An 18,766-nucleotide genomic window follows, 5' to 3' on the forward strand; every position below is an offset into this window, starting at 1 on the left:
AAAGGTGCTCTATTGGATTGAGTTTTGGTGAATGTGGAGGTCAATGCCAATGCTCAATTGTTACTAATGGGCCCAAACTGTACCAAGAAAATATCCCCCACATCACTAAACCTCTACCACCAGCCAGAACTGTTAATACAAAGCAGGATGGATACATGCTTCCATGTTGTTGACGCCAAATTCTGATCCTGTCATCCAATTGTTGCAGCAGAAATCGAGACTCATCAGACCAGGCAACGTTTTTCCAATCTTCTTGTCCAATTTTGGTGAGCCTGTACGAACTGTAGCCTCCATTTCCTGTTATTAGCAGTTTTCTTCTGTTGCTGTTGCCCATTTGTCTCAAGGTTTGACATGTGCATTCAGAGATGCTCTTCTGCATACATCGGTTGTAACGAGTGGTTAGTTGTGTTAGTGTTGCCTTTCTATTATCTCGAACTAGTCTGGTCGTTCTCCTATGACCTCTGGCATCAACAAGGCATTTGCGCCCACAGAACTGCCACTTACTGGATATTTTCTCTTTTTCTGACCATTCTCTGCAAATCCCTAGAGATGTTTGTGCATGAAAATCTCAGTAGATCAGCAGTTTCTGAAATACTCAGGCCAGGCCATCTGGCTCCAGCAACCATGCCACGTTCAAAGTCACTTAAATCACCTTCCACATTTTGATGCTCAGTTTGAACTGTTGCAGATCGTCTGATGAAAAGCCGGTGTGCTCGAAACATAACACATTATATATATATATATAGTCATGCAAACATTTGTAGAGCAAGTAGTTTGACCGTTTTCTTGCTGTTTATTATTCCTAGTAATTTCTCCCATAGGCGACTGAATCGGAAGTTCTAAAACAATCGGGAAAACCGGCGCACTTCCGCATTTTGGAATAAGGTCACTACTATCATGATAAATAATTTCAATTAAAAAAAATTCAATCAATCAAAAGGGAATGTCATGCGGTACAATAAACACACCCGAGTTTATCCAGTCTTTTATTTTATTAAAAAAAGTCACACAACATAAAAATTACATGTACAAAACTATAAGATCTTAAATTGATTTATGTACAGTTACAAAAGAAAATGGCAAAATAAAAAGTGACCGAAAGACTCAAATTAACAGGTATACGTGTGCTCCCGTTGGGACAGTTGCTGCCATTAGTTTTGTTGCTTTGAGTTTCAGTTCTCTCTGGACAGGACGGGTCACAACTGACACTGTAAAGCCAGAAGAGACGGAGGATGAGGAAGAGGAGGAGGGCAGATTGATGAAAGTGCAGAAAGCACAGACATGCTGTTCACTTTGTCCCATCCGAGTTTCAGTCTCACTGGTGCAGTTTGCATGATTGGATGGATGAAGGGTGATGAATATCTGGAGGAAACAAGAGAAAGAGACAGGATTAGAGCCCTTGGCAGAAAGAGGGAAGCTTCTTTGCCTAGTCATCCAGCATGTCAGCTAATACACAATTTAGAAAAATGATCTGGTCCACTATTGAGAGTGTTTGTGGCATAATTAGTAGTGTGGATTTATCTGGACTGACACTGCTTCAATTTACTATAGTCTTCTATGTGGAGCTGCTTTGACACAAACTGCATTGTATAAGCGCTATAGAAATAAGGTGAATTGTACTGAATTGAATTTAGCAAGACTATTTAGTTCCAGTTTTATGCGATCAATGTCTCTAATTTAGCTTTGACCAAAACCAAAAAACACTCAATAATACTGATCAAGATTCATAATTACATGTGAATGACAGACAAGTAGGTTAAACTAAGAGCACTGAAGTGAACTGGCTACTTGATTTTAGTTTGTGCCATGGGTGAAGCGGAAATATGGGCATATATGTATATGGGCATATTATATGAAGTGGCAGTTCCAAGGCTCTGGATCATTTATATAAAGCAGGGGTGCCCAAACTTGATTGAGGGTAGGGGGTCGAAGGTAAATACAGTTGCCATGGGTAATTTCCTAATTTATTTAATAGTATTAAACATTGCTTTATATTAGCTAATGCAGCATATATATATATATATATATATATATATATATATATATATATATATATATATATATATATATATATATATATATATATATATATATACATATATATATATATATATATATATATATATACATATATATATATATACATATATATATATATATATATATATATATATATATACATATATATATATATATATATATATATATATATATATATATATATATATATATATATATATATATCTTTTTTTAATGAACTTATTCCAGTAAACTTTATTAATTTTAATTTTTAATTAATTTTTAATACATTTTTATTTTTATGAACTTATTATAGTCTTATTTATTAAAAAAAATGAAGTTACACTAGTTTTTGATTTGATGGTCACCCAACCCTCTATCATACTCTCTTCTCAGATACAATGGTGGGCAAATCAAAGGTTACAATGGGCCAACTTTGGCCCATAGGACCTACTTTTTGCATCTCTGATATAAAGGCATATTTCTCACTATTTACTTACCCTCAAGTGGTTCCAAACCTTTATGAGTTTCTTTCTTCTGGTAAACACAAAAGTAAATGTTTTAAAGAATGTTGAAAACCTGTAACTTTAATTTCCAAAGTAAGGAAGACAAATACTATGGAAGTCAATAGTTTCCAGCTTTCTTCAAAACATTTTTTTTTTCTGTTCAACCTATTAAAGAAAGTCAAACAGGTTTGGAATAAGACTAAGTGAACAATGACATAATTTTAAGTTTTGGGTGAGAAATGCCTTTAAAGTTGGCAAGACAATGATCTCAAAGGGCCATGCTCACCTGACAATGTAGGTAAATTTCCCTGTGCATTTAAAATTTGTTTACATTCAAAAATGTTTCACCATTGACATCCCATTGACATCCCTAATCACATGTTTCACAAAGTGCCATCCCGGGGTGCAATATTTCCCATGTGGAATGTTCTTTGAATGTGCAATATGCTTCCTCACTAAGCGCTTTTGTTCTTGTAGTTTACATGAATACAACAAAAGTTTTGTTTTCAAAAACTTGCACACTGAAAATCACTTTTCAAGTTTGCATTTTCAGACAGGTGTTGTAACCGAATTACACAGTTGTAACTAAACTAAATGGCATAGTCCAAAAAAAGAAACCTTTATATGATGATCGACAATATGGCACGAATACTGAGGACTGTTTAACTTTTACTAAACTCAGAGTATTCCTTTATAGCCTAAAGTCTTCAAAGACCTGAGGGAGTGAGAGAAATTGGCTTTCATAAGTGGTGATTGTGACATCTAACATTGCATTGATCTTATATGCATAAAGGAACAAAAGGAATCAACAGCAGTGCTGGCATCCTCTCAAATCTATGATGGTGGTCTCCTCTTTGGGCTTCTGGACCCTTTAGATGAGAGAACAGCTGATATAAATGTTAATTTGTTGGCAGGAACAGCAATTGGTCCCGCCAAGCTCTGGAAAGCTTGGGAGAGCATGAAAGCAGCCGGGATTAGACAGCATCTCTGTCAGTGACTCGGCCTCATCCCGTTTTTAGCTTATGTCGAATAATGTGTTCATTTAGACCACCTTCAATAGCTCATCACCGGGTTAAGGGCTTCTATCGCTGTCCTGTTTAGGCAAACACCACAAAACTAATGCCCTAGTATTCAAGAAATTGCCAAATTGCCTAGTCTTTTGTCTCATTTATTTGTTCCCATCATCACTGTGATTTATAGGCAAGTTTTCCCGCTTTAAATGCAATAACACCCCTTATTCCTAATTAATAGTAAATTACAAATAAATTACAAACAACAAATAGTTTTGAATTAATCAATAATAGAACTGTTGTATGTTTCCAAGCAACTTGGACTTGAATTTAGGAACTTGACTGAATGAGCTATTTAAATTATGAAGTTAAATTCCACAACTTGCTCCAAGTCTTGGTGTTGTCTTTGTCTTGATGCTCTAATCTTGGTTTCTTTTTTTTTCTTTTTTTTTTTCTTGTTTTACTTGAGCTCTATTCTGATGCTAATTGTTTCTCAGTGAGGCAAATGGGGTTTCATAATATTTAAAGGGGTAGTTGGTGGGTTTATTGCTGGTACCAGAATGTAGGTGTTTTATGTTCAAGACCTAGGTTGTTTGATGTCTCAAAAGCTGCCTGAAACCACATCTCTAAGTTTATAAAGGTGCTCAATTTGCAAATCCCTTTTGGTCCCTGAAATGCAACTATTGGCACTTTGTAGACATTTGCATCATAAAAAGCAGCATCTGACTATTGTGTGTTCTGTTTCGCCATTAAGCAAATACTGATGCCTTGTGGAAATCTAGCCTGAGTTTGATTAGGGTTAGAGCTAAACTCTGCAGAAAAAATGAATCCCTCAAGCCATATTTGAGGGCCCTACATTTAAATACAAGCAACATGAATGATCAAGCTAGATGTGTAGTTCCAGGTTCATAGGAATAAAAACTCAGATGTTGACCACACATTTATCTTAATCAGAAAGATGTTATTAATTTCCTATTCAATGAAGATTTATCCTAATTAAAGAAGAGCTATGAAGATGGGGGAAGCTTTTTGCAAAGTATGTTGTTCTTATGATTTCATTGGGCCTGAACCCTCAATGTGCAGTGGCATGGTTTGCGGTCAAGTGTGACATAGCTGACATAAAAATCAGCACCTCCCAGGCCAAGGTGCTTGACTGGAAAAAAGGAGGCTTGCAATATTCAGGTTGGAGGAAAGTCGTTACTCCAGGTGAAGGAGTATCTTGGGGTTCCATTCACAAGTCAGGGAAGGATGGAATGTGAGATTTACCAGTGAGTCTGCATTCTTATGCTCACCTGTGGTCTAGAGCTATCAATCAAGTGGCTACAATAAGTAGGCACTCAGTTTAAATCCACAACAAACTGGAGGAAACAGGTCTCTCAGCTTGCCTGGGAATGCCTTGGGATTCCCCCTGAGGAACTGAAGGAAGTCTATGTAAAAAGAGGGGTCTGGGGTTCCCGGATAAGACTGCTGCCGTTTTAACCCAGACTCGAATAAGCATTTAAAAAAAAAAAACGAATGGATGGAAGCTATGTGGTGTTTTATTTTACAAATGTCCGCATGAGAAACAATTGCAAACCAAATAGGGCTTTCATCTCATTCCATTAAAATTCTGGTCTTGCCATTACCTTGCTCTCAATCTCTCAAAATCGTGTCTTTGTGGTGTTGACAAACTGTTGTCTTGATCTTAATCCCCTAATATCTTAATACTTTCTTGACTTAACAATCTCTGGTTTAGGTCTCAATCTTTTGAAGCCTCATTGGTCCCAACGCTTAAAATACTTGGAATGATCTTGAAACACTGTTCTTAAATTTGTATTCGACTCAATCCCTCAATCTTGTTTTTGTCACATTTTTTACAAACTCTGGTCCCATCTTAGTCCCATCTTCATCTTAGTCCTTCGAAGTCCTGTTCTTCTCAAGGGTTCACACTTTGTATTAGTCTCAACTTCCCAAAGTCTTGATCCAGTCATGGTTTCGATGCATCAAAGTCTATGTCCTGTCATGGTCGCTGAACAGTCTTGTTTTTGTCTTGGTCTCAACTTTGTTATTGCATATTGACACAATCTGCTCAAACTCTTAAAGGTCTTGTCACATTTTTGCATTGTCTGCCATTGATTTCATTTTGATCTAAATCGTTTAAATCATATTTTAACAACACACTTTAATAATTTTTTGACTTGCTTTGGTCTTGGTCTAAACCTCTAAAATTTCTGGCCTTATCATGCTATCAGTGCTTCAAAGGCTTAGTTTTGTCATGCTCTCAAAACAGACTTACTAGTGTATTGGTCTCAGTCTCAAATACTTGTTTTGTCTCAATACACTTTGGTCTTGCTTTGGCCCTAATGCCTTAAAGTCTTGGTCTTGTTGTTTTTTTCTGAAACATTCTGTTCTTATCTGAAGCTCTCAATTTTTTTTTCTTGTTTTTATTTCAGTTCAGGCGGTCTTGACTGCTAAATGAATGTCTTTCAATATAGATCTAAATATGTCACAAGTGATTTATTTTTAGCTCATCCCCAAATAATAAATTTATCGGCATTTATATGGCTTCTAGAGTGGCCATATGTTTCAGCCGAGTGCTTAGACAGATACTGTAAGTTTCAGACCACATGTGGCCTCCAAGATGGATCAGTCAGGAGCCTTGCGGCTCTAAAAGACAGCGTTGACATGACAGTAGACTGAACACATAACCACCATCATCCAAACACAGCTAAGATCAACAGCTCCAGGCATTTGCATATTAAGTGACGTTTCTGTTCCTACTTCTTTTTAATCTTAGCCTATTTTTCCCTTACAGACAAAAAAGCCATAATCTTGGTTCCAGTGTTTAATCCTGTTAGGTGAAAAAAAAATATATTGTTTCCAGTTTTGAGTGTTACTAAGAAAACAGCTTATTTAAGATATATAGGAATATGTAAAAAGAGAAAATAAATGACAATTGTTCTGATGAAGGGGATATTTTGAGTAAAGAAAGAGGATAAACTTCAAGCTGCAATCCTATTTTCCCTTGCCCAATATCTCTTATTCATAAAAATGCTTCCCCCAAAACACATATATAATGTGTTTATTGTATTACTACATTTTATTTATAATAAAAGCATTATTATTATTATTATTATTATTATTATTATTATTACTATTATTATTATTATTATTATTATTCAAATCATATATTTATCATTGATGTTTCGAATCCCAGTTGGGGCTAAAGGGCATTTCTTTGTAGAATTTGCATGTGTGCAACATGGGTGGATCAGGGTGGGGCCGAGCTGGAGACCATCTCTGATCCCCTGGGCTCTTCAGGAGTTGGGAAAATTACAAACTGAACCAAAAGAAATGTTTACAATTGGCTTAAGATTGGCAATGATAATTTGTGAAATGTGTCAACCAGCAGAAAAAAAAAATGCGGCCACTGTGAGCTTTCTCCACATGCCCTGGTTTCCCCCCACAGTCCAAAGACATTTGGTATAGAAAAATTGGATAAGCAAAAATTGGTTGTAGTGACTGATTGTATATTTGTGCAAATGAGAGAGTGTATAGGTGGTTTCCAGTGCTGGGTTGTGACATAAAACAAATGCTAAAGTAATTGGTGGTTCATTACCCTGTGGTTACCCCTAATAAATCAGGCACTGATCTGAAGGATAGTGAGTCATTGTTTTTTTTTGTTTTTTGTTTTTTTTTGCAGAAAGATTAATTAGCCAATCAAGCAATCTTTTTTTTTTTTTTCTGTGCTAAACGTTTCTTGCTATAAATGAAGCTAAACTATGCTAAACTATTAGATGAACATTTCAGTATAAACATCCAATCCAGCATTGCAAGAATCTTATTACTTGGTTTGGTTGCCATTATAGCTTTCATTATGAGTTATATCGCCACACCTTGTTTCTCGTCAGCACTATTGATTATGCAATTAAATCCAGCCTGACCATTAGATATCAAATAAAGGAGTCTTTCAATGGATATTGTGAAAACCCAGGGGCAAATGGTGAATGACAGTTGGGCATAAATCACAGAAGCTCTTTTATAAAGCAGCAGTCTTTCATGCAAATGACACACTGGGGAATGTCGACTATAATACTCTATAGAAGACAAAGATATGCTCAATTTGAACAGTAGAGTTATTTTACTGCCAAATAATTTTGACACATACACATATGCAAATAAGAGTGCATATTCACTATATATAGTATTTTGTTTTTTGTTATATATATATTAAATATATCATATTTAAAAACATGTTCTCTTTCAGGATAACTGCCCTGACCTTCCCAACTCTGGACAAGAAACTCTGACAAAGACTTGATTAGAGATGCTTGTGACCATGATGATGACAATGATGGGATCCCTTATGACGGGTGAGTCTCAAAAACACATTCCTCTTCTCAAAGAGCAATTAGTATTGTTTCTGCACTGCAAAAATGCGTTCTTATTTGGAGGTTATGCTTGTTTCAAGTCCAAATATCTAAAGTATTAAGAAGCAGTTTCTAGATGAGTAAAAATACTGTTTTATTTTTAGAAAAAATGTTTTCCTTAAAACAAGCAATATAATCTGACAATGGGATGAGTGAAATAATATTGTTTTGGATTTGAATTAAGACTATTTAGAATAGGTCTCAGAAATAATGCACCTATAAAATAAAATTCATACATGCACAACACAATTCACATTTACAAAATCCAGTTCTTAACTTCAAAACACAAATAAAAAGCTAAACTATTTCCCCAAATTAAGTACTTTTATGAATTGAATTTTAAATTTACAAATTATATTTGTGCGTTCATGAATTCTATTTTGAATTTACAAATTAGATTTGTGCATTTATTAATATTACTTATTATTATTTTTTTTATTTACAACATTTTTTGAGTGATTATGCATTATTTTACTGTCATATTATCACAGTTATCAATTATGATTTTTTTTTTATTTTTATCATTGGTATTGCCAAATATAGTTTGTTTCAATTTATATAATTTTGTTTCAATACAATTGAAATCAGCACTTAAATGAAAAAAAAGGACAATTTCAATGTCAGGGGAATATTAATTTAAATATTATGAGGTAAGTAACATTCCGAATAATCATTCCATTTTACAAAATCTGTCCCAAGTAAGATTAAATTAAATTAAATTAAATTAATTTTAATTTAATTTAATTTAATTTAATTTAATTTAATTTAATTTAATTTAATTTAATTTAATTTAATTTAATTTAATTTAATTTAATTAAGCCCACACTCCAATGTTTTTGTTTACAATTTTACAACTTTAAAATCCAGTGTGATTCCACCCTCAAGGAAACAAGATGCATTTGGAGAAGTCAATGCGGGGGCGACCATTTAAATCCATCTGGTTAATCTTGGCTGCAAGTAAATTTGCATTTTCTCTGACCCTGTGAGGGGATCATTTGGTCTCATGAAAGGGCAGATTCGTGAGTCATTTAATGTTTCATTCCTAATTTCAGTTTGTTGAAAACACACGCTAAAGAGTCTCCAAGAAACCAAACATTAGCAGCAAAACCAGCAACAAAGCATGGATTTAGAGAAGCAGGGCTCTACTATGTGATTAACAAGCTGCGGTAATTACTAATTAGGGAGTACTTATCTCAAAGAGGTGGAAGGTGGAACAAAGAATTAAGGTATCAACAAACATTCCCTCTGGGTGAACAGACAAAGGCCAGATAACATCATCACAGGCTCCTTGAACAACATGTTTACAGACAAAATGACAACAACTGCATGAACATCTAATTAAATTAGTAGAAATACATGTGAATGTCTATGCATTTGTATTATAATGCTATTTTGAAAGGTTAATATTTTGATTAATAGATGTGCTAAAAATGCTGCAAATTCAAAAGGGTCACCCTTTGAAAGGCCCCGTGTGCTCTGATTGGTAGCTGACCCAAAACATTAGCCAAACACCTTATTATGCTATTCCATAATTGGCAGTATCATCTTTGAAGGCTTCTAAAGTGATTGTAAACACAAACAGTTACAGTAATAAAACAGTTGCACCATATAGGTTGGATGGATGACCAAGACTAGAGCAATTTTATTCAAAACAACAACATAAAATGTCCTAGATCTGGTTATGCCTCCTTCTATTATCCTACTGGAGCTACTCTGTGTATGTATGTCATGCAGGATTCCTTTATTAATACTTGATCCACTGGCAGCACTCTCTACCATGGCTTCTAGCTCTGCCCTATTCATCAACAATACTCCCATCACCCCACAAAGACTGGATATACTGTACCTCAGTGACTGCACTCTACTCCCTTGTCAACCCACAGATCCATGGGGTATAGAGAGGCAAAGCGTGAGAGAGTACATGAAAGAATGAAGATAGAGAGATGCAGGGAGAAAATAAATAATGGTGTGGCTCCCTGAACACTCTGCAGCTTAGCCCTCTCTTGTGGTACCATTAGATGGTATTGGACACACTTTGGTTGAAGCATTCCTAATTTTACACTTTGTATGGGAATAGTGGCTCCAGTTGGCCCCTCACAAGCTCTCCCACTTTGCTATCTCTTCTTTATCATGGCAGAATGCAGTGGCTCCCAGCCTCTGTCAAACAGCAGTAAGTTCAGTTTGAACGGCATCATAAACAATAGAAGACAAAGAGCCGATCCTGCTTTTGTTTCTTGGCATGTGGTTGTTTGTCAGAAGATGATGACAAGCTTTGTTCGAGCTTAAGTGAACTATGGTTAATTGCTGTGTGGTGTTAGTGAGGCCAGCAGGGGGTGCTCAACCTGTGGTCTGCACCAGTCCTAATGTCCCATAAAGTGAAGGGGTCACTATACTGTCAGTGGCCCCTGTGTTTCGATGAGATGTTAAACTGAGGTCCTGACTTGTTTGGTCATTAAAAATCCCATGGCACTTTTTGTAAAGAAGAGGGGTGTAACCCCGATGTTGTGGCCAAATTCCCTCCATCGGCCCTCACCCATCATGGCCTCCCAATCATCCCCATCCAAAGAATTGTAACAGAAGTCCTAAGGCAGGATCCTAATCCTGCCCAATCCTGTTCCTGGAGATGTACCTACCTGCAGAGTTCAGCTGCAACCTTGATCAGTTGCACCTGTCTTTAATTAAAAAGTGCTCCTTCAGATCCTAAGTGGCTTGTTTAGTTGTTTTTGAACATGGTTGGAGCTGAACTCTGCAGCAACGTAGATCTCCAAGAAAAGGATTGGGCACCACTGTTCAAAGGCAATGACAGAAAAATAGTTACTTTTAAGTTAGGCAAATTACGCTGTTGTTTCGCCTTTGTATTTCAAAATGGTGTGTCCTATGTTATAGTTGCCCTAGTAGCATGTGCGAGTGACAATTCTATGTAAACCAATATGCATTCTGTAGGCTGTCTAGTTTCAACATTAAGGTAACATACTATTTTGCTAGGTACCCTGACAAAAGTGACCCTTTTTTACAATACAGTTTTCTATTTTGGAACTATTCAACTGGAAACAGAAATAATTGCCTACTCTACTGAATGGTACTGCTCAGACTTGGCACAATCCTCCTTTCCATTCTTCTCAGCTCCAGAGCTTCTCTCAGCAGCCTTGTTCCTCTTGGTTTTGGCATACTTGTTATACATTTCAAAGAAAAAAGAAGGGAGAAACTAGCAAATGATGAAGTATCAATTATAAAATAAATACACTGAACAACACTATCACAGGCCTAGTCCTCTGTCAGGCACAACCCCTGTCCATTACATACATCCTCACTGCCATACAATGATCCTGGACACTTTTAAGTGGACATCTTTCTTTCATTTAGTGGATTTATAAGTTTATAAGTCTCCTATTTACCTACTCTGCCTGATTCTCTGCAACAGATTTTGTTAAATCCAATCTGCTGCTCATACTCCTCAGCACCGCAATCAGCCTCAGCAGTGAAAGTTCTCTAACAGTGTGTTTCTTGTTCATCCTGGTTTTGGCACCATTGTAACACATCTCAAAATTATAGGGAATGCCAAGATAAAATTAATAAATAAATGAAAGAACTAAAGTAAGGCAAGAGCAACATAAAATGTCTCAGGCCTGATTCTTTCTCTCTTGCCAGTTTTGTCATCTGGGGCTCTTTTGTGTGATTCACGTCAATCCTTGCATTCAAAGTCCCATAGCTTTCAGTTCTGCCCCTATCCATCACATTCACCCTCATTTTGCCCCACACAACATGGGGGTATGATGATACTTAACATTTTGGTGGACATTTATCTGCTCTGCTTGATTCTCCCAATCATGCTGGATAGCAAAAGGTCCAAGCCTCTAGTGAACGGTGGAGGGAACTGCATCCTTTATGAATATTTACCTATACCAAGAAAGAAGCCTGCAAGCTTTCCATTCCACTTGATCAATTACTCCATCACCACAGGAAGCCACAGCAGCATATTCTGTACTATCATATGTGCTGCCCATCCTCCTCAGCACCACAGGCTGCCTCAACAGTGAGGTTCTTTTATGGCGTGCCTCTTCTTTGCCTCAATTTACTGCAACAGTGCCACAAATAAATTTTGGTGGACATTTATTCGCTCTGCTTGGTTCTCTTAATCATGCCAGATATCAGAAGGTCCAAGCCTTCAGTGAATGGTGGAGGCAACTCCATTCCTCATGAACCTGTACCAAGAAGGAAACCTGCAAGCTTTCCATTCCACTTGATAAATTGCTCCATCACCACAAGCAGCCACAGCAGCAGATTCTGTACTATCCTATGTGCTACACATCCTCCTCAGCACCACAGCCCCCCTTAACAGTGAGGTACTTCAATGGCGTGTCTCTTCTTTGTCTCAAATTACTGCACCACTGTCACAAATTTCAATGTATTTGGAATGAAAAAGCAGGAAGAGGCAAAGCATGAACATGCAAAATAAAACAAACAAAACAATGTGACACACACTTCTGCTGATAAACATAAACACAACAGCAACATAAAATGTGCGAGGTCTGGTCCTCCAGCATACTCCATTGTCAACATTTCCCCCGTTATGATTCGGTTTCTTGCCTTGGTCTGCTCCCTCAGCCCTGCCACACTTTTCACAATGTTTCATAGCGGTAAGTTTTTTGTAACTCACTCTTACTCATTGTCTAAACATATGACATTATTGTTGACAACATGTAACAATTATTGTTGACAACATATAGCAATACTGCAATTTACTGAAGCCTGGTGTTATTTCTTTGTGAGTCCCTTCATACTGCGTTATGCTATTATTTCAAACTGCGACAGACTTTTAAGAAAGTAATATCTGAATGTGAATGTGTATTCAGCAGATCTGTTTTCTATTGGATAAATTCATTTTGTTGCAACTTTGAAGATTTTGTGCATTCACAAACAGATACATTACAGACTGGAAGAAAAGGAAATAATTACAAAACATTGCATGCCTCTGGTTTTAAGTAATAATTTATAAACAGACACATTCTCCAATAAAAAAGGGTAAAGGACATTTCAAGGTTTTTCCCTTGAGCTAATCAGTCTAAATCAACTGTGAGATTATTCCATCCATCAACCTCTTGTAATGAATCATTACGTATCAGTGTTTTTTTAAAAAAAGGTTCTTGTTAATGTCATTTCTGTTTTAATGGCATTTCTGTGATTAAATGGCAAATAAGCAATCAAAACGGACAACCTGCATAAGCGTCTTTGGCATCAAAATGTGTTCAGTGAGCTTATCGCTGTGTCATCGGCATGGAGAAGTGATTAGTCACGTAATGATTTTTTAATTGGCGGAGAAATGAGGCTTGACAAGTCAAAGCAAAATGCTAAGTCTGGTGAAGGGGTGCCAACAACTAAAGTACTGTGTAATAGCATTTCAGTTGGAGTATGTTTATAGTTATTTTATTTATTTTTATTGTTTTATTTTTTTATTAGAAATATATCAACTTAGATGCAGCACTGAGAAAAAAAAGTCTTGGAGAGCTGATTGTTTAACAGAGCCAAAATTAAAATAACAAAAGACAATTGAAATCTTAATATTCATTCACTCTTTTAAATATCTAGATGAATAATTCATATATCTGAGTCATAGTGGTGCTATTTCTATTCACCAATAAGTGTATCAAGTATTTGTAAGTCCTTCCAAAGTCACCAATATGATAAATACAACTTTTACGCATTTTATAATCCATGTCACAGTTAGCAGCTAATGGTCATTATTTTCTCAGCCAGTTTCTCTGCAAGAGTCATGACCTGAATATCTGTATGGTGATGTGTTAGCCCGAGGCGTGCTTACAAATTCAAGATAATGTCACAGGGACAAATCTCAAGACTACACCTGACAGCTGGTTTGATACACAGCTTTTAACATTGAAACATAGTAATAAACAACACAATCCATCTTAACTTTACGTTTCACTTTGCCCTGTCGAACTTTAAACGGCTCTCGTTTCTCAAAGTCATGGAAAGAAGAAGCTTTGATTTTGGGATCAATAGCCATGTGAAGCGCCAATCGTTGGCCTGTCAATTTCTCCTCGTCAGCTCCTTTAACTGGCAGACTTCTGAACAGAGTCCCAATGATTGTGCATGACATCAGCATCAAACACCTTTAGAGGTCACACACACCCTGGCCACACGTGTCCAAAGATTTAATCAATATTTCATCAAGCAAGATGCAATTTAATCGAATGCTAAAGAGTCTTGTTTATTCTCTAACAAGTACTAGAAATGAAATCATGAATGCTTGTCTGCAATAGTCTTTTTATTTGTTAACAAAAAAAAAAAAAAGTTCTTGTCAACCTAAGATAAAGTGCTTATTAAAGTGCTTCTAATAGGCTACAGTGTGTTCCTGAGTTTGTGGCTTGGGTTAAGCAAGGGTAAACACTTAAATGTTTTGCATAATGTATGATGCAGCATCAGCTTCTTTCTTAAACAGTAATGTTTAAAGGATCTAGTCTTTTTGAGTCTGCTCTACTCTGATTGGTCAGTCTTCTATGACTGGACTTCTGCTTACAGTGCATGTCGGAAACCAAATGCTAATGATCATAACATAGTTTTAGCTGTTAAGCTTTCATTTGCACTTGTAAATGTACTAATATAGTGACAATAATGGTGTATTAGCATAGCAGTTAGAGGGAATTTGCTTTTGCAGCTTAAAACACAGACATAGTTGCTAACATGAAGCAAACTCATCCAGTCCTCAGAAGCACAGCAGACCCTCAGGCAGCTAATGAAGACTATAGACTGGCATTATGCAGATTTGTTGCATTTCTGCCGAAAGTAAGACTGTAATTACTGACAAATTGTTTAATCAATTAATTAGAATTAATGCACAACAACATGCATTTTTTTTGCTGATAGGTGAGACTAAAATGTTGTAAAAGACTAAATATCTCTATATTTTCTTTTACCAAACAGAAGGGAAAAAAAGACTTATTAGAGCCCGCATGGACCCAAGATTCTTACAAAAATCAGTCAAGTTTGGTGAAAAAACTTTGTTTGGGTTTACATTTTCTATGCGAGAGATCTGCAGAGTATTAAGACATTTGTGCTACCCAATACATCACAAACCACAGAAGAGGGCAAATGCTTCAGCAAGAAACCGCTTCTTCTCATACTTCAGCCTCCGCATCAAAGTTCAAATAAGCAAAGTAGGTCAAGGTGCTCCAGGATTGGCCAGCCCAAACACCAGACATAAACATTATTGAGCATGTCTAGGGTAAGATAAAAGAGGAGTCATTAAATATGAATCTAAATAATTTTGATGAACTCTGGGAGTCCTGACACTATCTTTGTCATTCCAGATGACATTATTAATAAGCTATTTGAGTCATTGCAGAGATGTATGGGTGCAGTGCAGTCGTCCGAGCTCTTGGTAGACATATACAATATTAATTGTTTTTCCATTCCACCATGACTTATTATTTCTGTTAAGTGGCAAGATTTTTGTCTAATTAACTAAAAATCGAAGCATCATCATATATATATATATATATATTTTTTTTTTTGATAAAATAAACGTAATGTAGAGGCCTTTGCCTTTCATAAAAGACACTTCTGATACCAAATGATCAACTGAAAACTCAAGTTATTTGTTGTTGTTCCAAAAATGTGGCTAGGCGACAAGACTCTTATACACACACACACGCACACACACACACACACGCACACACACACACACACACACACACACACACACACACACACACACACACACACACACACACACACACACACACACACACACACACACACATTTTCTCTTAAAATGACACGCATTCCACTCTGTTTTATTTAATCTTTGCAACCTGTCGGCAGTCTCACATACTGTAAGATTTGGAAGTGCTATTGAATGTGTTACTTTTAAATTAAAATTGCCACAACACCTTTTTTGTTTAAATGAGTAAAATATGCTTTTCTCTGTTTGAGCTTGTACAATAATTTGTAATATTTTCTTTTTTGAAATGTATAAAAAGATTTTTCAAATGGCTACAGTCAATTTAGTGCAATATTTCTTTACAATAATTAAAATTTTGAGCAAAATAATGTTTAAAATCATTAAAATTATTAATAATTTATAATAATATGCTAATATTTTGGTTATGCTCATGGTTTGGTATATTTAGTCCTGATTTACTTAGCATTTATCATTTTAAAAGGATTCACTCAAAAGTGACAATTTACTTACTATTTACTCATCCTAAAATGCAAATAAACCTTTATTCTGGTAAACACAATGCACATTTGTTTGAAAAAAAGCTGAAAACCTGTTAACATTGGCATCTACAGCAAAAAATAAATAAATAAATAAATAAATACTATGGAAGTCAATGGTTATAGGTTTTCATCCTTCTTTAAAAAATCTAAAAGAAAGAAACTCAATTTGGTTTGGAAAAAGTTAACTGAGTAAATGATGATACTTTTTATGGTGAACTATCCCTTTAAGGTATTTTAACAGCTGATAATTTGGGGAGCTTATAAAATGTGTAAATGAGTTAAAACAGCACCAGCAATTGTTCTGCAAAGAGACACGTTCCTCATAAACAGGTCTCAGATGAGAAAAAAAAAATAAAATAAATTGAGCATAATGTTCTTTTTATGGTCAAATCATAAATATACCCTTAAGCTTGTCAAAAAAAAAAAGTATCAAATAAAAAAAAAAAAACTAAACTAAAAAAAAGACATGGAGCTAAGACTAAATAACATCATTATCATCATCATTTGAGAAAACCTCAAGAACATTTACACATTAACATGATATTACTTTGTATTGTCAAGTGTCTTGGTGTGTAAATTTCCCTATGCGTGCATGTAGCAACCTGCTCTCTTCCTTTGACATGCCTTGCTTTGACGTCAGCCCTCTGTTTTGACGTCACAATGCATGCTGTTGAAATTTTTAGCAACAGTTAGGACCACAGACAAAAATACCAGTATTATAAATTATTCATAAGACTGTTGCTCTGTTTCTGAGCTTGAATACAATCCTTATATCCACTGTGCAACAACTATGCTGTCAGGTCACCTTGTAGTGTAAATTGCGCTCTGCTCCATTATAACCCCTGCTTGACGTCTAGCCTTGAATAGGGAAATCGTACATACTTGGCATTTACTATGGCCTTATGTTGGCATTTGTTTGCAGTCTGAGGTGATACTTCGAGATGAAAGGTACTGGTTTTGCAACTCAGCCAAGTTAATTATATTTCTACATGAGTGATCATGAGTTTGGATAGTGTTTGATGCATGACGCTGAAGTACAAAACATTAGCTGATAAACCTTATGACAGACGCAGCAATGTCAATACACAAGCTGAGTGCTTCCTAATCTCATATATAATACATGCATACGTCTGGGCCAAACGTAGCTTCAATGCTAACAGTTTCCTTCACAAATAAACAACACCTGATATTTGTATACCTGCATCCCCCCCAACAAATATACTCCCAAAATTAGAAATTTCTTTAGGTGCATCCCAAATCGCACACTTATGGACTATTCTAAGTAATGCATTATCAATACAATTTCTAAGAATAATAAGTGGACTTTATATACCCAGATGATGTACTTATTAAACTAAACAAAAGTGCAGAATGTTGAACACTTCACTCACTCAGCAATCACAGATTTTTGTTTTCAAATAGCAAAAGGGGAGTAGATTGAGAGTTGAGGTGTTGGATTTCTTAATTTAATTAGAAATTTGCAAGCAAGATATGTGACTACGCTGTCTCCATATGGTGAATGCCATAGGCTATGGCAATGCAATCTCATATTTTGCATTTCCTTGAAAATCCCATTTTATATGTTGTTATGGTTTCCTCATACCACAATGTGAGGTGGATTTAGGGGTGTGGTTTGGATGCATGCCTCCTTTTAAAAATCGTACGTTTACAAATAACACACGTCTAAAGTCTATGGGTGCATTTTAAGCTTGAATCATTGTTCTCCAAAAAAAAAAAAAAAAAAAAAAACGAAAACCACCAAGCTAGACCAAGTCCAGACAGCCTATGACAAGCTGTCTGTATAAACACACACATACATAATAACCAAGCAAGTCACACATGCACTTCAAGGTTATAATAGTTTTGGACTTTTCATTAGTTTTAGTTTCTATTTCGTTTTGACTTGTTTCCAAATTCAGTTAATTTTTATTAGTTTTAGAGGCAGATTTCCTAGTTTTTATTAGTTTCTATATTTTAAAATGTCTTAGTTTAAGTTTAGTTTTTATTAGTTTCAGTATTAGTTTTAGTTTTTTTTTATTGTTTGTTTTTTTTCCTAAATAAGGATATTTGTTAGGTGCAAAATTCTAAATCAACAAAATTAATTTTGTATAATAAAAACTCTGTCATACATTTTTTAAAACATGTATTCAGAGAACACATGAACACTATCATCTACCACTAACATCTACTCATCTTCAATTTTGCCTACTCTTTATCATAAGGAAGACAAGTAGGAATCATTAATAAGTGTGTACATTATGGAGGACTCAGATTCCTAGAATTGGATTGGAGAGGTGTTATCCATATCATGTGCATTATAAGTTTGCAGAAGGTATACATTAAAAATACAATTAAATATAAACGTTAGTAGGCCTACTGCTTCAGTGAACTTGAACAAGTATATTAAAATCCATCAATTTCCCCTAGTTGTATTAGAATTTTTTTTAAAGTGTTCTTTAAATGCTTATATATAAATGCTTATATATATATATATACTGTATATATATATATATATATATATATATATATATATATATATATATATATATATATATATATATATATATATATATAGTAAATATAA

General features: G+C 35.3%; 1 protein-coding gene across 2 annotated transcripts in view; it reads right to left on the minus strand.

Annotated features, from left to right (window-relative positions):
* Window positions 1-977: 977 nt before the first annotated feature.
* zgc:172282 overlaps window positions 978-18,766 on the minus strand; it is a 269,591-nt gene continuing 251,802 nt past the window's right edge. For both annotated transcript variants that reach the window (XM_087282218.1, NM_001113649.1), the window contains 1 exon segment: window positions 978-1,362. The gene's annotated coding sequence lies outside the window, so the exon portion shown is untranslated.

This window comes from Danio rerio, chromosome 15, assembly GCF_052040795.2.
Source record: "Danio rerio strain M-AB ecotype USA chromosome 15, GRCz13ab, whole genome shotgun sequence".
Lineage (NCBI taxonomy): Eukaryota > Metazoa > Chordata > Actinopteri > Cypriniformes > Danionidae > Danio > Danio rerio.